A 22,915-nucleotide genomic window follows, 5' to 3' on the forward strand; every position below is an offset into this window, starting at 1 on the left:
ATTTGGAAAACTATCTCCAGTAGATATGGGAATGGTTGCCACCTTCCAAAGTATTCATTCCGAGCATGCACCATTGTCAATCATTGTAAACCATTGGATTAGAAATACATAAGAGTATTGAGACTTGTCACCGTCACGGTCAATAACTTTGTTTAGTCTATTACACAAGTTCATGTTCCACTTAGTATAACTTACAGCCGGTAAATCTGTTAAACCCTCGGATATTTCTGGCACAGGTTTGGGCATTTCAATCCCGTGTATCAGACAGAATAAAGCTGCCCTTTCAAGAGCAGCAGCCTCGGTTTTATTTAATGAATTTTATATCATTTCAAGAGCGTGTCTTTGGAAAGATTTGTCGCAACAAATAATAGAATGGCTTGCAACAAATTTGCCTGTGGTCTCACAGGATCATCGAGATAACCACCTTGGAAACTGCATCAGATTGCTGTTTATCAAGGTCTGTGCAGTTTCCAGAGTGAGTGGGAGTTTAGCGTGCATCAGTAATACACAGCCCGGCATGATGAAAGCCAGTGACTTAACTGTTCATATGACTAAATATTTATGTGTTCAACTGACAGTAACTGTGGAACGATGCCAGTCAGTACTTGTGATGCTTTACACGAAATGTCGTAGTGGTCTACGGTCTCGGTATGACCAAGTGCTCTTTGACCTCACATTGACAGCGTAGATGCTGAGAGGGTGTTTACCCCTGGCTGGAGTGTCTAGAACTAGGGGGCACAGTCTCAGGATAAGGGGTCGGCCATTTAAGACAGAGCTGAGGAGGAATTTCATCACTCAGAGGGTTGTGAATCTTTGGAATTCTCTGACCCAGAGGGCGATGGATGCTGAGTCTCTGAGTATATTCAAGGCTGAGACAGATAGATTTTTGGAGTCTAGGGGAATCAAGGGATATGGGGATCGGGCGGGAAAGTGGAGTTGAGGTCGATGATCAGCCATGATCTTATTGAATGGCGGAGCAGGCTCGAGGGGCCGTGGGGCCTACTCCTGCCCTATTTCTTATGTTCTTATGCATCCTCACTGTGTTGAAATAAAGACTCATCATACGGTCTTCAAAGTAACTTATTGTTTTCTATGACCTCAAAAATTGTGTCCTCTTTGTCCAATCAAGCTTTTAAAACTGAAGCTTGACTTCACCGAAACACAACCTCTAGATTCACCTCAGCCTCTCTCTACTCTCCAACCTCGGGACATCTTTTTAGGGTTCTCTAAAAACAAAACAAATCTCAAACTTAAAAAAAAAACTCTTTGTGCTCCCAAATTATTTTACTAATGCCCCTAAAAACAGGCTTTTCAAAATGGTTAAAATCCATTTTTTTTTAATGCATTAAAATTTGGGGAAAATAAAGAAGTCCAAACTTTAGTGTTTTAAGTTGGGGAGGGGACTTTCATTGGGCCAGATCTTGCTGGAACAGGGCATCTGGTGGTTAGGCTTAACCTAGGCTAACACTCCAGTATAGTGCTGAGGGAGTGCTGCACTGCCAGATGTGCCGTCTTTTAGATGAGACGTTAAACCGAGGCCCCGCCTGCTCTCTCAGGTGGACATAAAAGATCCCAGGGCTTTATTTCGAAGAAGAGCAGGGGAGTTATCACCGATATCCTGCCCAATATTTATCCCTCAATCAACAAGTCTTTCTTTCTTCAGCTCGACAATTTTTTTTGCCGTAACTTGTAGTGCGAGCTGATATCTGCATTAATTGTATAAAAAAAGACTGGCATTTATATAGCGCCTTTCACGGCCACCGGATGTCCCAAGGCACTTTACAGCCAATTTGGTAATTTTGAAGTGTAGTCACTGTTGTAATGTGGGAACCACAGCAATTTGCACACAGCGAGCTCCCACAAGCAGCAATGTGAACATGACCAGATAATCTGTTTTTGTTCTGTTGATTGGGGGATAAATATTTACCAGGACACCGGGGATAACTCCCCTGCTCTTCTTCGAAATAGTGGCATGGGATCTTTTCCATCCACCTGAAGGACATCACCTCTGACAGCATAGCACTCCCTCAGCACTGTACTGGAGTGTGAGCTCAGATTTTTGTGCTCAAGTCACCAGGGTGGGACTTGAGCCCACAACCTTCTAACTCAGAGGCGAGAGTGCTACCTACTGAGCCACCAGGCTGACACACATATGCAATATTAATTGTGACATGAAGAAACGCGAGTTAGGAATATCACTCCTCAGTGCCTTCACACACACAATTGCATTCCAGATGCAAATGTAATGATAGTTTTCATTCAAAGTGCATGGGCTTTATCTTAAAGATACAAGTTGAGTCTGTAAATCCAGTTACCTGGGAGAATATGACGAGCTCTCAATGCTGACTACTGGAGAGAACAACCTCAGACTCAGTCCTCCCCAAAAATCTTAACCTCCAAAGGCTTTTTAAAAAACCCCCAGCGACTTTCTCCTGACCTTCACTGCTTTGCATAACTTTCGATTAAATTTGAACAGAAAACATCAAATGTCACGCGTGGGGCAGTAAGGGGTAGGCACGCATAGCGAGGACGTAATTTCCGAATGTGCGCTGGCCCACGGCGCTAATCACGGGGTGCGGCATTACCGGCACAGCACCCATCCCCCCAATCCCCCGGGGCAATTTTCCCGGAGGCCCAAGCCAGGCAATACCGCTGAGCCCCGTTAACACCCCCCCAGAGGTACTAACGAGGCTATAAAAAGGGCCAATTTCGGCCCCAGTGTGTTCACTGGCTGAGTGTTGGCATTCTGTGTGGTCAGTCAATGAGCCACCTAGTCTTCCTCATCCACTATATCCGGATACAGGCTAGAAGGGCTGAATGGCCTGCTCCTGCACCTATTTTCTATGTTTCTATGTTTCTATGATACACACATCATGAACAAGCCCACTGTATTGAATAAAGTAGCCTAGTTTTGGTTACTTTTTCCTATTAAATACAAATACCATGCTGAATCTATCCGCAGTTTACCTGGGCACTGCGATTTGGCAGCTGGTGATGTGTGCACTGTTAAATATACCAACAAATCTTCATTATCGTTTCAGATGCATTTCTGATTGTGCTTAGCAGTCTCTCGGCATCACACCTGCTCACATCTGTAATGTTCAAAGATAAGCAATCACCATGGGAGGCAGTGCAGCTTTGTACTTACGAGTGATTTGGAGACGGTTATCGAGCTGATGGGAGATCCCGTGTATACTCGGCAGGGTGGTTGGGGGGGGGGGGGTTCGGAAGAAAAGCAAATGACTTTTTGCCTCAGGAACGACGGTCGGTCACATTTCCCTTTCCAAATCGAATGCATTAATCCGAACATTATTTTGATGTGAGGGCTGCATAATTTTCCAGCTATTAGACAGAATGATTTCCTTCCCCCAAAACCCCAAAGAGAACAATTTAATGCAATATAAAATCATCTTGCAACAATTAAATATAAATATGATATCTAAAAGTGACGTCTGCATTGGCTCACAGTTGATTAATAATTCCCAGTGTTAAATTTTTGGGGCTGGAATAATTTGACAGGCTCCTAAGAGCCACGTATGCATTAATGTCAATTATTTCTGGAGACCGCTCCATGTCAGATGAAGTCAGTTTAATTTAATGAGAGACGTTCCGTCTGGACAAAAACTGATACCCAGCGAGACACACGTACGTTGAACTTTTAGAGGGATAATGTGAGAAGGGGATTACTTCCGCACGGAGTGATGGGTTAGGCAGCTCTGACACAACCATGTGAAGAGGCCCAGTGGAAGAATTTTCGACACAGAATCTTGCAGCACAGAAAGAGGCCATTCGGTCATCGAGCCCGTACCAGCTCTAGCCCCCTCCCCCACCCCCTCGCTGCTCTTTCCCCATCGCCTTCAAAATGCTTCTTTTGTGAAATATTTATCCCCATCCCTTTTAAAAACTATTGTGGATAGTTACGAGAATGATTCCAGGGATGAGGGACTTCAGTTACGTGGATAGGCTGGAGAAGCTGGGGTTGTTCTCCTTGGAGCAGAGAAGATTGAGAGGAGATTTGATCGAGGTGTTCAAAATCATGAGGGGTCTGGACAGAGTAGAAAGAGAGAAACTGTTCCCATTGGCAGAAGGGTCGAGAATCAGAGGACACAGATTTAAGGCGATTGGCAGAAGAACCAAAGGCGACGTAAGAAAAAACTGTTTTACGCAGCGAGTGGTTAAGATCTGGAATTCACTGCCTGAAAGGGTAGTGGAGTCAGATTCAATTTTATCTTTCAAAAGGGAGTTGGATAAATATCTGAAGGAAAAAAATTGCAGGGCTACAGGGAAAGGCCGGGGGAGTGGGACTAGCTGAGAGTCAGCACGGGTTCGACGGGCTGAATGGCCTTCTTCCGTGCTGTAACCATTCTACGATTCTAAGAATAGCTGCAGTACTTGTCAAAAATGCTATACCATGAACCAGAAGTAGGTTAAAGGGATAAGTGACACAGAAGAAAATTCAAGTGGGATTAGTGAACAAGAGGAGACTTTTTTTTAAATTGAAAGAATTAAATCAAGTTGTCACATAACTGGGAGTGTAATCAACGGGATAATTTCAACACCACCGTGACAATGTTTGAAATTAGTCTGAGGATACAATAGTGGTTATATTACTATTGAGTCCCCGGCACAGACTCGATGGGTCGAATGGCCTCCTGTCTGCTGTACTATTCTATGATTCTATTCTAATAAATCCAGAGAATGAGAGTTCAAATCCCATCCCATCAGGTCAGGTTGAATTCAGTTAAAACAAACCCTGGAAAATAACAGGTATCAGTAAAAATGACCATGCAGCAATCAGGTTTTTGTAAAAATCCAACGGATTCACTAATGTTCTTTAGGAAAGGAAAGCTGCCATCTTACACTGTCTGGCCGAAACATGTTTCAAGTCCCACACTGAAGTGGTTGCCTCTTAACTGTTCGCTGAAGAAGCCCAGAAAGCTGATCAGTTGTATCAAAACTGCAAATGGTTCAAGAAGAAGACCCACCACCGTCTGCTGTGGCTCAGTGGGTAGCACACTCGCCTCTGAGTCAGAAGGTTGTGGGTTCAAGTCCCACTCCAGAGAATTGAGTGCAAAAATCTAGGCTAACACTGCAGCGCTGAGGGAGTGCTGCACCGTTGGAGGTACTGTCTGTCAGATGAGATGTTCAACCGAGGCCCCGCCTGCTCTCTCAGGTGGGCGTAAAAGTTCCCATGGCACTATCTTGAAGAAGAGCAGGGGAGTTATCCCAGTTGTCCTGACCAATATTTATCCCTCAATTAACATAACAAAAAAACAGATGATCTGGTCATTATCACATTGCTGTTTGTGGGAGCTTGCTTGTGCGCAAATTGGCTGCTGCGTTTCCCACATTACAATAGTGACTACACTCCAAAAAGTACTCCATTGACTGGAAAGAGCTTTGAGATGTCTGGTGGTCGTGGAAGGCACTATATAAATGCAAGTCTTTCTTTCTTCTTTGTCAGGACAACTAGGGAATGGGCAATAAATGTCAGCCTCGCCAACGATGCCCATATCCTGAGAATGAAGTATCAAGATTATTGCAGGAGTCTGCGCTCACCACTTGTTTCTCTTCTATACAGGGGAAGCACAAAGAAGCAAAATTGCAGTGCTCCCCTATAAGGAGGGAGGCAAGATTGGAAGGAGAGACAACACGGGTTGTCCTTGATTGCAACGACAGTGAGTCATTGCACAATATAATTGCATCAGGACGCTGCTGTCAGGGCTTGGTTGGGAGAGGACACAGAGAACTGAAGAGGCGGAGAGAAAAACTGATAATCTGAACACCCATATATCCCAGCGCCATATTTATAAACAATGCCAGATCAAGGAATACGGCAGGCAATTTGGAATACTACGATAAAAAGTTTTCCATAAATACAAAGTATTAAATTTATGTTGGCAGCAAGTGGGAAACATTTGGCACAGCTCTCACCATTCATTTTTAATCGCGGTGTTTATTCAACTGTAAAAATGTATGTGGTAATTTATAGGGGAACAGCAGGATTGTTGACTGTGAGTACTGGTTCATCTCAAGCACTTAACAAAACATTGAAATATTTTCCTCCAACAAATAACATTTTGTCACAGATAAATCATCTTGCAACATTCTCCTTGCTGTGCCCTCGACTAATATATTCAAATGATGACAAAATGTTGTGACTTTGATGAGTATGTTGCCTTGGCACTGCGATGCATTTACCTTGTGGCTTGTAGATTATGAATGCTTTTATGTTTAATGTAGTGCAAATCTATTTTTGAAAAGTACAATTACACAATACAGCGTGATACCTTTTATTCAGCCAACTGGGAGAACAACGGCGTTCTTGCAGATGTGAGTGGGATCCCGTTGCTCCATCAAGACTATGTTGCAATGTCCTGATGGCTTCTGATTGCCAGTCAGATTAGGAAGGCAAATGGCATGTTGGTCTTTACTGCAAGGAGGTTGGAGTTCATGAGTAAGGGGGGGGCCGCAATTGCCCCTTCCAATAAGGCCTCTGACCGCCTGAAAGCATCGGACACGGGGCGGCGCGGAATTGCCGCCGACTCCCCGTGGAGTGGCCACCATTTTAGAAACTGCTCTTGCTCAGGAGCAGTGCGATGTCCGGGACCGCTCCGTCCATTTTCCCATTGCGGCATGCACACGCCACCCCTTACCGTCGGCTAGGGAACCCCCTCGGGAAATTGTCCTCATGAAATTGTCCCTTAACCACAATTGCCCCGCGGGAGCAGCCCCACCGCCAGCCGGTGCCCTCGACGCACTCTGTGTGAAATGGCGGCACAGCCGCCCTTAAAGGGGAGGACGCACTGCCACGGCCGCCATGTTATTTTTTTTTTTGTTGGTCAACTGTGACAGGTTGGCCGACAATTATGCCCCCGGGATTCGGACGGGCTGCCAACAGGCAGCCTGGCACCCCCTCTTGGGTGCCAGGCCGCTGGCCCGGCCGAAACCCTCCCTGGCGGCCCAGTGGACCTAACTACAATGAATACAGAGTTCGCAGCAGCCCTCCCCTTTAACTGATGGGGAGTGACATTGTGACAAGCCAGCGCGATGACGTCATCAACGTGGCGCTGATGACTGACAGCTGCGGACACTCCGTCCCGCCCCCACTTCCACCTCGCTAGTGAAGGCCACTGTGCTCCGTCCCCACGATGATCCACTTTCTCCCCGCTGGATAAAACCCCGAGGAGCTGAATTTCGCCGGATAGGCCGTAGCGTCCATTGCAGCGGCCAGAACACGTCAAAAAGGGTATGTGTGCCCTGTTTCTGGCGGAGGGCAACTTCTACCCCAGGAAGTCTTGCTACAATTGTGCAAGGCATTTGGTGAGACCACCTGGAGTAGTGTAAGGAAGGATTATCATCATCATAGGCAGTCCCTTCAGAGTCGAGGAAGACTTGCTTCCACCCTAAAAGTGAGTTCTCACGTGACTGAAGAATCCAATACGGGAATTACAGTCCCTGTCACAGGTGGGGCAGACGGTGGTTGAAGGAAAGGGTGGTTGGGGAGCCTGGGTGCCGTGCGCTCCTTCCGCTGCCAGCGCTTGGTTTCTGCTTGTTTACGGCGATAGGACACGAGGTGCTCAGCGCCCTGGCGGATGCTCTTCCTCCACTTTGGCCGGTCGTGGGCCAGGGATTCCCAGGTGTCGGTGGGGATGTTGCACTTTATCAAGGAGGCTTTGAGGGTGTCCTTGAAGCGTTTCCTCCGCCCACCTGGGGCTCGCTTGCCGTGGTTGAAGCTCTTTGTCGTTTGTTCTTAAAATCGGCCATGAAGTCGGCCATGATGGGCTGGAAGAGCGGCGGTAAGTGCTGATGAAGGCCGGAAGTGGAGGCGGGACAGATTCTCCGCAGGGTGTCACTCAGCAACGGAGGGGTGGTGATGTCATTGCGTGTCCGAGTCACCACGTATCTTCCCTCCTTTAACGGGAAGAAAGGGAGTGCCAGGCTGCCTGTTGTCGGCCCGGCCGAACCAGGGGCACAATAGTCTGGCTGACATGGAAGTCGGCGGCATTGGGCCCTTGTCCTTTAATGGCCACTGCACTGCCAGGGCTCACAAGCGAATGAAAAAGCTGTCGGGGGCACCGCTCGACGGGCATAAGATTTTTCGGACTGAATATCGATGGAGGTGGCGGGTCCCGGCGGTGTGTGCACTGATGGTGCACTCGTGGCTGTTCGGTAGCGATGGGGCGGAAATGGGGACTGCCAGAAACCCCCCCCCCTGCTGAATTTTGATTGCGGCGGCCATTTAACCAGAAATCGATGGCCATTGGATTCCGCCAAAGGCCGCCGCAATCCGGCGGTAACCGGCCTTATTGTGGAGCTGAATTTCAGCCCCTTTCTCTCTTCCAAGATCTTGGTTACCATCTCTTCCAAAGCATGTTGTTATTCCAGCTTTGGAGAAATGAAAGTTCTTGGTCATAATGGTATCAAGATATTTCCTCATTATCTGTTCCCCCCCCCCCCCCTCACCCTCTACCATTGCAGTTTCTGGTTAATTGGATCTGATTATCAGCCCGGCAAGGTGAGCTGAGATAGAAACATTTCATGAGAACTACATCAAGCACGGAGCCCATAGTGTGGTGTGACTCTACGCCCTGGGATTGCAGCATTCGAGCTGCTCATAGATGCTGCGAGAACTCATGATGGTGAGGTGGATGTGAACATGATCATCATCATCATAGGCGGTTCCTTGAAACGAGAATTACTTGCTTCCACGCCAAAAAAAAGGATGAGTTCACAGGTGTTTCGAATGAAGAACCCGAACTACATCCTGAAGAGTGGAAGATGCCTGTGCGTGGATTTATTTTAACCTGTGGTGGCCGTTGCACACCAACCACACGGGCTTGACAGAGCTAGGTCTTGGTCCAGTGGCAAGGATTACCCAAGACAACTTGGAGACCTGCTCTGCTGCACGGACCTAGTGCACAGACATATTGCAGTGTGGCTGGCCCGTGCTGCCCCTGGGCCCCTAGCCCCGAACTCATGCCTCCCCTGAGACCCAATCACATCCCTCCACAGTCTCTCACCGCTCGCCTGCATCTGACCATGCTCCAATCACCGACTTGGACCTTGCTGACGTCACTCTTCGCTGCCGTTGCACCCTTGTACCAGCTTGCACTGTACCTTGTAGTGGCATGCCTCCACGCTGCTCCCTGGGCTGCTCGCCGCTCCTTTTATGGCCCCGACCTGCCACTGATGGTTTCTTGCAGGTCGGGGCCTCCACGCTGCTCTCTGGGCCGCACGCCCCCAAATGTTGCCCCTCCCATCTGGTGGAGCAATCCTCTCGGCACTGAAATGGAGACAAGTCCAGACCAAAACTGTGCGCAGTACTCCAGGTGTGGTCCTACCAATGCCCTGTACAGTTGTAGCAGGACTTCCCTACTTTCATACTCCATCCTCCTTGCAATTAAGGTCAGCATTCCACTTGCCTTCCTGATTACTTGCTGTACGAAGGTATTGTTAAGATGTCACTGAAGACACTCTCTGGAGCTACTCCCGACTATTGCGGCAGGCTCACCGGCAAGCCAACAGAAAAGGAACTCTGCCTTTATGGAGAATCAGGTGCCGCCGTTAACAGCCAGAGCGACAGGTCTGCCCCTGGAATATAATTACAGCCAGTAATGAACTTTGCAAAGCCAAGTATGTATTGGGGTAAAACCAAAAGACACGGCTGATGACCTCCCTCATTTGGAATGGGATTGCTTCAGAGCAATGAACTCAAAGGCATCCCATAATTCTGCAGTGGTGCTGGCAGAACTAAAGACTGGATTAGAACCGCCTTTTCCACTTAGCTGTTCAATGGTAGCTTACACACATAAGATGACATAAGAAATTTGACCATGAACAGGCCATACAGCTCTTACGGCCTGCTCTGCCATTCAATAAGATCAAGGCTGATCCTCGACCTCAACTCCACTTTCCCACATGATCCTCATAATCCCTCGAGTCCCCTAAAGTACAAAAATCTATCGATCTCAGCCTTAAAAATATTCAACGACTGAGCATCCACAGCCCTCTGGAGTGGACAGTTCCAAAAATTCCAAGCCTCCGAGTGAAGAAATTTCTCCTCATTTCAGTATTAAATGGCCAACCCCTTATCCTGAGACTGTGACCCCTGGTTCTAGACTCTCCAGCCAGGGGAAACATCCTCTCAGCATCTACCCTGTCAAGGCCTCTCAGAACTTTGTACGTTTCAATGAGATCACTTCCCATTCTTCTAAACGCCAGAGAGGACAGGCCCGTTCCTTCAATCCCTCCTCATAGGACAGCCCGCTGATCCCAGGAATCAATCCAGGACGTGAAGCTTATACTTGCGTCATTGGCACATTCGATTCACTGAGGTATGTTTTCAGGGTTTGGCTTGATGGGAGCTTCGATCAAAGAACTGGGGACAGAGATCAGTGCCTGCAGTGGCTCAGTGGGTAGCACAATCACCTCTGAATCAGAAAGTTGTGAGTTCAAGTCCCACTCCAGGGACTTGAGCACAAAGAAATCTAGGCTGACACTCCCAATGCAGTGCTGAGGGAGCGCTGCACTGTCGGAGGTGCTGTCTTTCAGATGAGACATTAAACCGAAGCCCCATCTGCTCTCTCAAGTGGATGTAAAAGATCCCATGGCACCATTTTGACGAAGAGCAGGGGAGTTATCCCTGGTATTCTGGCCAATATTTATCCCTCAATCAACATAACAAAAAAACCAGATTATCTGGTCACTATCATGTTGCTGTTTGTGGGAGCTTGCTGTGTGCAAATTGGCTGCTGCGTTTCCTACATTACAACAGTGACTACACTCCAAAAGTACTTCATTGGCTGTAAAATGCTTTGAGACGTCCGCTGGTCGTGAAAGGCACTCTATAAATGCAAGTCTTTCTTTCTACCAACTTGCAGGTGATGTCTATAGGAGACTATTTCTGCTCAGGGGCTGACAACAATTGCACATTTCACTCATTTTATAGCAGCGTGAACTAGTTGAGGATATAAGGGCTTTACTGAGCATCATGGCATTATAATTTGAGAAGCTGGCTCAGTCGGAAGAGATGATGACCGAATGTCTTATCACGTCTGACCTTTCTTTAAGTTATTCTGCTTGTATTGTTATCCGTCTTCACAAATAGAAGCAGAAGGTTTGTGCAGACAAACCATTAGCATAACCTGTGAGATTACTTTTATCAAACACAATCCATTGAGAGCAGAAAACCCTCCACATTGGTGTCACAAAAGAAAAATGGGATTGTCAAAGTCTTGATATTGCCTCAGTAAGGCTTCTTTATCAACCATTTCTTTCCCCCTCTTTTTCACTGCCTATGTCCCATTGTGTTATTGTCTCAGTAAATCCATTAGCAGGCCAAGATCCCTCGAACTCTCGCCATTAGGTTGCAATGCAGCGTGGGTGTCCATACAGTGTTGCACAAAATCCTTCTGCTCTGAGTAGGGATAGGCCTCACTACAGAAAGGAATCACTGGACCCCAAAAAGTGACCTTCTGGAAACTACAGGGTAATATTTCATCTTCATCACCTGGAGGGAACCTGGCAAAGCGGATTCTGGGGAGATTCAGTCAGCTGCCGAAATACATGCAACGTCAGCTTGTGGTGACACTGCCAGAGCACACGACAGAAGGACAAACTCACAGCAGTCAGGGGAGTTTGGGGTGGCAGGAGGAGAACAGCGGGGTTAGTGGAAGAAAAATAAATTGCCAAGAAAAGAAGGTGCAGGAAAACAAACAAAAAGAAACCAGAGAAGTATTAGGCAGTCCCTCGTATTGAGGATGACCTGCTTCCACACCATAAAGGGATGAGTTCACAGGTGTTTCAATGAGGGACCTGACATTCCAGGTCCCGAACTACACGTTGAAGGGTGGAAGATGCCTGTACGTGGATTCTTTTAACGTGTGGTGGCCGTTGCACACCAGCCACCACACGGGCTTGACAGAGCTAGGTCTTGATCCAGTGGCAAGGGTTAACCAAGACGACTGGAGACCAGCTCTGCTGCACAGACCTAGTGCGCACACATGCTCCTACTATCCATAGATCGCAGTATGGGCTGGCACGTGCTGCCCCTGGGCCCTCGCCTCTCCTGTGCTCCGAACCCTCGCTCCTGGGCCCCGATCATGACGCTCCTGGGCCCTGATCTCTCACTGCTCCTCCTCCCTGATCAAAAATGGAGCAGTCAGAAACAGGACATCAATTAGTCTCCTCTTATCTTGGAGACATCAAATATCGACACTGTTATTTGAAATATCAAAATATTAAACTCCAGCCTAGTTGAAGGGTTATTAACATCAACAGAAACAAACAGTTCAGAAGGATGTGAATAACAGCAGCAATAACAGCAGGATCCTGAGGAAGAAAGGACATCGGTAACAAAGCGAGTAACAGGTTGGTCACCATGATCCAGATTGGTGATTGGAGCGTGGGCAGGTGCATCAGGAGCGGCAAGGTTGGGGCGCAGAAGCAGCGAGTGATCGGGGCCCAGGAGAGGCGTGAGTTCAGGGCCCAGAAAAGCCAAGGGCCCGGGGACAGCACAGGCCAGCCCACACTGCGATATGTGCGCACTAGGTCCGTGCAGCAGAGCAGGTCTCCAGTCGTCTTGGTTAATCCCTTGCCACTGGACCAAGACCTAACTCTGTCAATCCCGTGTGGTGGTGGCTGGTGTGCAACGGTCACCACATGGTAAAAAAATCCACGCACAGGCATCTTCCACCCTTCAATATGTAGTTCAGGACCTGGAATGTCAGGTCCCTCATTGAACACCTGTGAATTTTTTGGCGTGGAAGCAAGTCATCCTCGATTCGAGAGACTGCCTATGATGATGATGATGATGATGATGATGAATAGGTTGGCTATGGCTTGTTTGATGGAAAGAGAGAATGGGTGATACGTATTCAGGAAATGAATCCTTTCGGATGAGACGTTAAACCAAGGCCCCGTCTGCCCTCTGAGGTGAACATAAAAGATCCCACGGCACTATCTTGAGGAAGAACAGGGGCATTCTTCCCAGTGTCCTGGCCAATATTTATCCCTCAACCAAGATCACAAAAACATCTGGTCATGATCGCATTGCTGTTTGTGGGAGCTTGCTGTGCACAAATTGACTGCCGCGTTTCCCACATTTCAGCAGCGGCTACACTTCAAAGTATTTAATTCGATGTGACGAGTGGTGCCCCAGCAGGGATCTGTGTTGGGGCCTCAACTAGTCACAGTATTTAACAACTTAAATAATGAATAGAAAGTCATATATCCAAATTTGCTGATGACATAAAGATAGGCAGTGTCGATGAAAGCATAAAATGACAAAGGGATATCGACAGATTAAGTGACTGGGCAAAACTGTGGCAAATGGATTTCAATGTTGGCAAATGTGAGGTCATCCACTTTGGACCTAAAAAGGTTAGAACAGGGTACTTTCTAAATGGTGAGAAACCAAAAGTAGTGGAGGTCCAAAGAGACTTGTGGGTCCACGTACTTAGATCATTAAAATGTCATGAACAGGTACAGAAAATAATCAAAAAGGCTAATGGGATGCTGGCCTTTATATCAAGAGGACTAGAATACAAGGGGCTAGAAGTTACGCTGCAGCTGTACAAAACTCTGGTTAGACCCCAGCTGGAGCACTCTGGGCACCACACCTTGGGAAGGATATATTGGCCTCGGAGGTTTACCAGAATGATACCTGAACATCAAGGATTAAGTTACAAGGAGAGATTACACAAATTAGGTTTGGAGTCACTAGAATTTAAAACGTGAAGGGTGATCTGATCGAAGTTTTCAACATATTAAGAACAGATAAGGTAGAGAGAGAGAAACTATTCTCGCTGGTTGGGGAGTCTAGGACTAGGGAGTATAGTCTACAAATTAGAGCCAGACTTTTCAGGAGTGAAATTAGGAAACCCTTCTACACACAGAAGTGGGGATGTTTGCTGATGACTGCACAGTGTTTAGTTCCATTCACAACTCCTCAGATAATGAAACAGTCCATTCCCGTATGCAGCAAGACCTGGATGACATTCAGGCTTGTGTTGATAAGAGGCAAGTAACATTCGTGCTACGCAAGTGCCAGACAACGACTACCTCCAACAAGCGAGTGTCTAACCAGCACCCCTTGACATTCAATGGCATTACCATCACCAAATCTCCCACCATCAACAATCTGGGGGTCACTATTGACCAGAAACTTAACTGGACCAGCCACATAAATACTGAGCAACAAGAGCAGGTCAGAGGCTGGGTAATCTGCGGTGAGTGTCTCACCTCCTGACTCCGCATAGCCTTTTCACCATCTACAAGGCTCAAGTCAGGAGTCTGATTGAATACTGTCCAGTTGCCTGGATGAGTGCAGCTCCAACAACATGCAAGAAGCTTGACACTATCCAGGACAAAGTAGCCCACTTGATTGTCACCCCATCCACCACCTTAAACACTCACTCCCTCCACCACCGGCGCACCGTGGCTGCAGTGTGTACCATCTACAAGATGCACTGCAGCATCTCCCAAACCTGCAACCTCTACCACCTAGAAGGACAAGGGAGGCAGCCACATGGGAAAACCATCACCTGCAAATTCTCCTCCAAGTTACACACCTACCTGACTTGGAAGTATATCGCTGTTCCTTCATTGTCGCTGGGTCAAAATCCTGGAACTCTCTCCCTAGCAGCACTGTGGGATCACCTTCACCACATGGACAGCAGCGGTTCAAGAAGGTGGCTCACCACCACCTTCTCAAGGGCAATTAGGGATGGGCAATAAATGCTGGCTTTGCCAGCGGCGCCCACATCTCGCGTACAAAAAAACCCAAAGGGTGATAGAAGTTTGGAACTCTCTCCGCAAATGCCAATTGATGCAAAATCAATTCTTAATTTTAAATGAGCGATTGATAGCTTTCTGTTAATCAACATTATTCAGGGATATGGGCCAAAGGCAGGTCTATGGAGTTAGGTTGCAGATTAGCCATGATTTCATTGAATGTTCCTATGCTGTTGGAACCCATTTTGAGACGCCCTAAGGTCAAGAAAGGCAGTTTATAAATGCAAGTTCTTTATTTCTTTTCCGTGCCATGAGACTTATGCGTGGAAGAACACTCGGTTTTAGTAACCGACAAAACAAGTGGCAGTATGGAAACAAGGAGTTTCTCTGGAAATAAGCTGTCCTTTCAGAAGACTGGCTCCAGTTGCCTGTGACGGTGATTTGTAGCAAGAGGGCTTTTGGGGAGCAATGGAGTGTGCACAAGAAACTCTTTCCCATCGACCGCGTGTCAGTGGAGCTGTGGGACTCTTGCGAGGACAAGCAATCTTGGAATAAGGCATTTGGTTTTGTGCGCAGGCATATCTACTGGAAATAAAGTCAGCCATCTGTAAAGATAGCACTGATATTAGCATATTTATTAATTTAGCTATGCAAATTTCACCATTACCTTTACAGACTGTTGAATTAATTTTTTTCTAACTAAAGGATATATGATTAGATTCTGTGAAATACTGATTGAAAATGAACTCAAATCATGACTGTTAAAGTATGTATTTTGTACATATAGTTCATTCTCAACAGTGATATATAAATTAACCTTTCACTAAGTCTCAATGGACGTTCAGTTTATGGCATAAAAATGTTTAATTTAGTTTGTCAGGTTGTATTTTCAGTGACTACCTTAACAAAAATGTTGTGCCTAAAATCTGACCCAGTTGTCCATTGCTGTACTCTGTCCCCCACTGGGAGTGCTGGGAGCTTCATTTGCAGGTCCCGCTTGATGTGGTCATTTGCAGAGAGAAGTGACGTTGTCATGAAGTACCAGAAGGCAAGCTGCTCACGATGCATTGCGTGGGTCAGCGCTGCAGCTGTTGTGGTAACTGTAAATCCGAATGGAGTTTTGTCTATCGGAGTGCGTTCAACCTGACTATTGATGGATAGTAATGGATACTCTTAGAGCTGCTATTTCAGTGAAAGTGTTTGTAGCCATTAATAACCTCAATCTCTGGTCCATAAATCGAGGTATTTTGTACATTTAAACATGTAAGGTTCTGATCTAATCCTGTATAATATTCATTCTAAATATGAATAAATCAGATGAATATTAAAGATCCCATGGCACAATTCGATGATAATGGAATGAAAATCGGGCGTGTTCTATAACAAGTGGGTGCCACAGTTGACACCCTCCAACCATTCTATTTAAATACTTCGGATTTCGGATCTACAGTTTTATATTTGTCATTTTTTTTCCTACCAGTTAATCTGTACATTTAATTTGCTCATCCATCACCTCCATTCTCACTCACCTACACTGGCTCCCTTGTCTCAATGCATTCTCATTCTCTTCTTCAAATCTGTCGATGGCCTTGTCTGACTCCACCTATAGAAGCTCCTCCAATCTTACATCCCGTCCACACCCTTTGATGCTGGCCTTCCCTACAACCGCCCCCCGCCTTTGGTCCAATGCTCACGGTAGAGTTCCCAGCTGCCTTACTTTCTGTGACTGTCTCCCTAAAGACTTCTGATTCTCCACTTTTCCCTTCACCTTTAAAAATCTTTTTAAAATCCAACTGTTTTGATCCAGCTTGTTCCTTTGATTTACTTCCATTTTAACCTTGCCTTCTATGAAGCACCTTTGGACAAGTCATAGTTAAAGGTGCTAATAAAGGCAAGCTGTTTAGTTTTATATTTTCTCTACCAAATGTAAAATATATTTTCTATATCTGACTTAACTAAAAAAAAACCTTAAAAAGACTTTCCTTACCTTGTTTGTTTGGTTTTTTCCCAACTGTTGGTCAGGACATCGGGAAGACTCCCCTGATTGTCTTCAAATAGCAACACTGGGTCTTTTACACCAACAGTAACAGGCAGACGGGGCCTCAGGTTAACACTCCATGCAAAAGACAGGCACTCCAGCAATGCAGCGCTTCCTCAGTACTGCATTGTAGGCCAGCTGAGCGCACTGGATACAGCAAAGGCTATGGGCCCCAACAACATCCCGGCTGTTATGCTGAAGACTTGTGCCCCAGAATTGGTGTACCTCTAGCCAAGCTGTTCCAGTACAACTACAACATAGGCATCTATCCATCAATGTGGAAAACAACCCGGGTATGTTGTGTCCATAAAAAGCAGAACAAATCCAATCCGGCCAATTACCGCCCCATCAGTCTACCCTCAATCATCAGCAAAGTGATGGAAGGTGTCGTCGGCAGTGCTATCAAGCGGCACTTACTCTCCAATAACCTGCTCACCGATGCTCAGTTTGGGTCTCACCAGGACCACTCGGCTCCACACCTCATTACAGCCTTGGTTCAAACATGGACAAAATAGCTGAATTCCAGAGGTGCGGTGAGACTGAACTGCCCTTGACATTAAGGCAGCATTTGACCGAATGTGACATCAAAGAGCCCGAGTAAAATTAAAGTCAATAGGAATCAGGGGAAAGCTCCCTACTAGCTGCAGTCATACCGAGCACAAATGAAGATGGTTGTGGCTGTTGGAGGTCAATCATCTCAGCCCCTGAACGTCGCTGCAGGAGTTCCTCAGGGCAGTGTCCGAGGGCCAACCATCGCCAGCTGCTTCATCAATGACCTTCCCTCCAGCATCAAGTCAGAAGTGGGGATGTTCGCTGGTGACTGTACAGTGTTCAGTGCCATTCACAACTCCTTAGATAATGAAGCAGTCCATGCCTGCATGCAGCAAGACCTGAACGACATTCAGGTTTGGGCTGATAAGTGGCAAGCAACATTCGCACCACACAAGTGCCAGGCAATGACTATCTCCAACAAGCGAGAGTCCAACCACCTCCCCTTGACATTCAACGGTATTACCATCACTGAATCCCCCACCATCAACATCCTGGGGGTCACTATTGACCAGAAACTTAACTGGACCAGCCACCTACAGCAGCAGGTCTGAGGCTGAGTATTCCGTGGCGAGTGTCTCACCTCCTGACTCCCCAAAGCCTTTCCACCATCTACAAGGCACAAGTCAGGAGTGTGATGGAATACTCTCCACTTGTCTGGATGAGTGCAGCTTCAACAACATTCAAGAAGCTCAACACCATCCAGGACAAAGTAGCTCGCTTGATTGGCTCCCTATCCACCACCTTAAACGTTCCCTCCCTCCACCACCGGCGCACCGTGGCTGCAGTGTGTACCATCTATAAGATGCACTGCAGCAACTCGCCAAGGCTTCTTTGGCAGCACCTCCCAAACCCGCAACTTTCACCACTTAGAAGGACAAGGTGCATGGGAACACCACCACCTCCACGTTCCCCTCCAAGTCGTACACCATCCTGACTTGGAAATATATCGCCGTTCCTTCATCGTCGCTGGGTCAAATTCCTGGAACTCCCTCCCTAACAGCACTGTGGGAGCACCTTCACCACACGGACTGCAGCAATTCAAGGCAGCAGCTCACTGCCACCTTCTCAAGGGCAATTAGGGATTGGCAATAAATGTTGGTCTTGTCAGCAACGTCCACATCCCATGAATTAATTTTTTTTAAAGCCTATATTCTGTGGGAGTGGGTTTGAAGCTCTGACTCAGAGGTGAGCATGTTACCCATTGAATCAAGCTGATACTGAGTTCAGCCATAGCAACATCTGACTGTGATTGAAAAAAGGTGCCAATTAATTGTTGATGCACCCATCCAATGACATCACATGATCAGCAATTGTGCTTACGGTTTGATGTGTAAGTGGCATATCATCATCATCATAGGCAGTCCCCCGAAACGAGGATGATTTGCTTCCACGCCACAGGTATTTCAATGAAGGACCCAAACTACATTCTCAAGGGTGGAAGATGCCTGTGCGTGGATTTTTTTAACGTGCGGTGACCGTTGTACACCAGCCACCACACGGGCTTGACAGAGCTAAGTCTTGATCCAGTGGCAAGGATTGTCCAAGATGACAGGGGCCCAGGGGCAGCACGCATATCGCAGTGTGGGCTGGCCCGTGCTGCCCCTGGGCCCCCTGGCCCCGAACTCACGCCTCTCCTGGGCCTCAATCACATCGCTCTGCAATCTCTCGCCGCTCCTGCTGTACCTGCCCATGCTCCAATCACCGACCTGGATCTTGATGACATCACTCTTCGCTGCCGTCACCCTCCTGCACCAGCTCACGCTGTACCTTGCAGGGGTACGCTGCCCCACTATCCAGGGGCTGCCGCTCGCCTCTTCTTTCATGGTCCCGACCTGCCACTGATGGTCATCACATCAACTTGCACACTGGATAACAGATCTACAGTGCCTCCCTCGAATGAAGGATAACCACTTTTAGAGGAGTCACCAGCTCTGCGGTGCCCTCACAAACTGCCTCATTATAAGCAGAGAATACAGGGTAAGCTACAGAGAGCTTCCTCTCCTCCATTAAAGGCCCGAGGCTTTATTAGACTTTGGTCCATTGCAGACACTATAAATGTATAATAGCTTTCTTTGTCAAGATTTGAAAGTCAAACTATAACAAAGTGATGAAATATACAGGGGAATATGCTGCAAAAATGTTTTTTAATGCTCTGCACTTATTCAATTTAGCTCACTGATCATTTGTTCCAACAAATTAAAGACTTAAAAGCATATCATTCTGTCTTAAACATCTCACTTATAAATTGCCTCAGGGTGACTGCTAAATATCACTGCTGCACAAGAAGAACCACAAGTATTCGTCATTTCATCTCCATAAGTCTCCGCATAAATTTAGGAATAGAATGCGTTTTCATTTAATTTGTTTTTAACTGGGACTACATTCCCGAGGACAGTGTGATGATAAAGTTATAGTTGCAAAGGATAACAATGGCCCCCTTTATAGCCAGCATTTATAGGGGACACAGAATTAAACTGTAATTTAAAAATATATATGTTCTTCCCTCTCAGGATGTGGGTGTCGTTGGCATTTATTGTCTGTCCCGAGTTGCCCGTAACTGAGAGATGCACTCGGCCACTTTAGAAGGAGGTTAAGGGTCAACCACAACACCAGGAAGCAACATCTGGTTGCTCGCTCCATAGCACAGTGCATTTGAATGGATATAATTTTTAAGCAATTCTCAACTGCATACAAACGTGTTGCTGTGAAAATAACAGCTCGTTATATAAAGTGGAGCCCAGAGCAACGGAAGTGCTTCTGTTGTTTTTTTGTTGTAATCTCCCAAGGTTTGTTGGTGAGATCTCAAAATTGCCCAGTTGACATCATTTATGACATGAATGCCAGCAATCACCGTCGTCGGTGTTTGGTAAACATGTTGTTTCACTCCCCTGTTGTTTCAGGGTGTTAATTAAATACAGATGATCAGGCCCGACGATAAAGTGCAACCCTCCAGTCAGCTGGGCAGGAATCAGAATTTGCCATCGTCTCCGCTGCAAGTGTCCTGCAACAGTTTCATCCGAAATCTTGTCCTGCAATTGTAGTGAGGCCATTGGCGGATGTGCCTTCAGCTGCCAAGGCCCTGAAGTCTGGAATTCCCTCGCTAAACCTCTCCGCCTCTCTTTCTTCCTGTAAGATGCTCCTTAAAACCTATCTCATTGACCAAACTCCTGCCCGAATATCTACCTTGTGTAGCTCGCTGTCACCATTTGTTTGCTAACGCTGCTGCGAAGCGCCTTGGGATGTTTCACTACATTAAAGGCGCTATGTAAATATAAGGGGGCCGAATTTGGTCAAGGCCTCCGCCCGCCCAAGTGCCGCCAATGCACCTGACAGTACTTTCGCCGGGATATTCATGAAGAAGGTCCCTCGGAGGTCATCGGGCGGTAAATGAGGGACTTATGCCACCAATCCGGGCGGCAGCCGGCGGGAGGTCTCATTCTCGGCGGCAGAGGCGCTTGCCGCCCAAGTGCCGCCGAGGATGGAGTCGGGCCCACGGAAGGTCGAAGACCTGAAAATAAAAATCATTAACAAAAAATAAAAAAAGCTATCGGAAGACCTTCAGGGGACCCCATCAAGGTAAGTCGCTGTGGAAAAACCAATTTAAAAATGTTCACTAACCTTTTTTTCAATGATCTTCATACTTACTGTCGGGGACAGTATTGTGTAACATTACGCAAGCCCTCGTATGGAGAATGACCAGACCAGCCTCCAGCCAGCGATCCACCCCCGTTCTGCCGCTGACTCCCGCCCGCACCAATCTGGTATCTCGGCAGGGGGGAGTCTACTTACGCCACTCGGCCACCCGCTGATGTCCCGGCGGCTCTCCCCTCCCGCCCGCTCCAGGCCACCTCGAAAGTGGCACTGGGCGGACCTCCAGGAGGAATGTCGGCGGCAGTGAGCGGCAGTCGGTGGTAAGTTGATCAAATTCGGGCCCAAGTTCTTTTTCTTCTTGTCGAGGTCTCACTAGTCTGGAATAGCACCGAGTAGTTGTTTTTCTAAAAACTGTTTTCACCCCTCAATATTCCTGCGCACCATCCACAGCTCAGAGCGGCAGTCAGGAGAGCAGCCCGCTTGTCCCCTTTCAAAATGACTCTCAATCGAGACACGAGGAGCGGTGCAAAAATTGGCTCCAGTTGATGGACAGTTTGTAATAGGTAACTGGGCCGGAATTTCCTGGATCGCACTTCCGTTAAAATTCCCACCGATCTTGTGCCCAAATGTCCTGAGAATCTTATTAGCATACGCCATGTTATATATACAGACTATAGATATACTCTCTGTGTAGTCACTGTATAGTTGCATAAGATGGAGACTTGTTTACCTGATGTACTATCAATAAGGTGTATATACTATGCTGGCACCACTAGAGGGTGCAACTGGTGGAGACCGGTGTTTCCTGCCCTGGTGGCAGGGGCTGTATAAAAGGATAGCCACCATGTGGCTGCCTCACTCTGGAGTTATGAATAAAGGACCAAGGTCAACTACAGTTTGAGTACAACACATTGCCTCATGGAATCATTCATAGGTACATTACAGACATAATACGCCAAAATGGGGAAAACAACACAGCGTAAAACAAGTGGACATCAGCTAAACCGGGGCCCAAGGAAAGCGCGGAACATGCAACAGCTTCCTTCTTTTAGTCCCACTTTATCTTAGTGATGTCATGAATGTTGAAGTCAGAAGCCATCAAACCATTATTTATGCACATTAAGCATGGTGTGTTTAAGAAAATGCAATTGTGTTGCTTTTCTCATTTTAATGTAACAGATTCTGATGCCATAAAAATCACTCAAAGATATAGAAAATACAGTGCAGCTCACAGTAAGGAGAATTTAAAAATTGCTTAAAAAAACACACTACAAAAACATCGTGGGGCCGAAATAGCGCAGAGCTGACGTGTTCCAAGGGCCCTCCTCTTCCGTTAAAGGGGAGGTACTCTGAGATCCCTGCAGGGCTTTCAATGGGCATCCACTAGGCCACTGGGGTTGCGTGGTGCCATGGCCACAGCCTGGCACCGAAACGGAGAGCCGGGCTGCACGATCACGGCATGGACCCCGCGAAAATGGACTCCGAGGCCAGACTGGAAAGTCGGAGGACAGCGCAAAGCAGTGGCGCGCACCTCCCCTTTAAATCTCACCCCACGAGTGGAGTCCGGCCCGGTTCGCAACCCGCAAGGCTGACGCTGACATCGCCCGCGTCGGCCTCATGGGGCGCTGCCTAATTTCTGCAGCGAGGGCCGAAAAAGGGTCACCGCGCACGACGATGATGTCATCGACGGAGGTACAGCCAGCAGGGGCCGGAATTTCGCCCCAGTGACATTGAGTCCTGCTACGGCTAAAGCTTTGGGCATTTGCAAATGCAGGAAAGTCGCGTTCTTTGGTATTTTGCATGGGGCTGGACTATGCTAATGAGTTAAGTGGGGTAATGGCGGAGGTAATTTGGGAGCGAGGAAGATCAAGGAAATTTGCATGTGGCGACGTTTCGGTGTAAAACCGGCAAAAATCAGTCACTCATGAATTTCTCCAGGGGAAAAAAAATGGTGCAACTCCCCTTTGAGGCCATAGGTCTGCCAAAATCTTCCAGGAA

Source organism: Pristiophorus japonicus, chromosome 2 (genome assembly GCF_044704955.1).
Source record: "Pristiophorus japonicus isolate sPriJap1 chromosome 2, sPriJap1.hap1, whole genome shotgun sequence".
Lineage (NCBI taxonomy): Eukaryota > Metazoa > Chordata > Chondrichthyes > Pristiophoridae > Pristiophorus > Pristiophorus japonicus.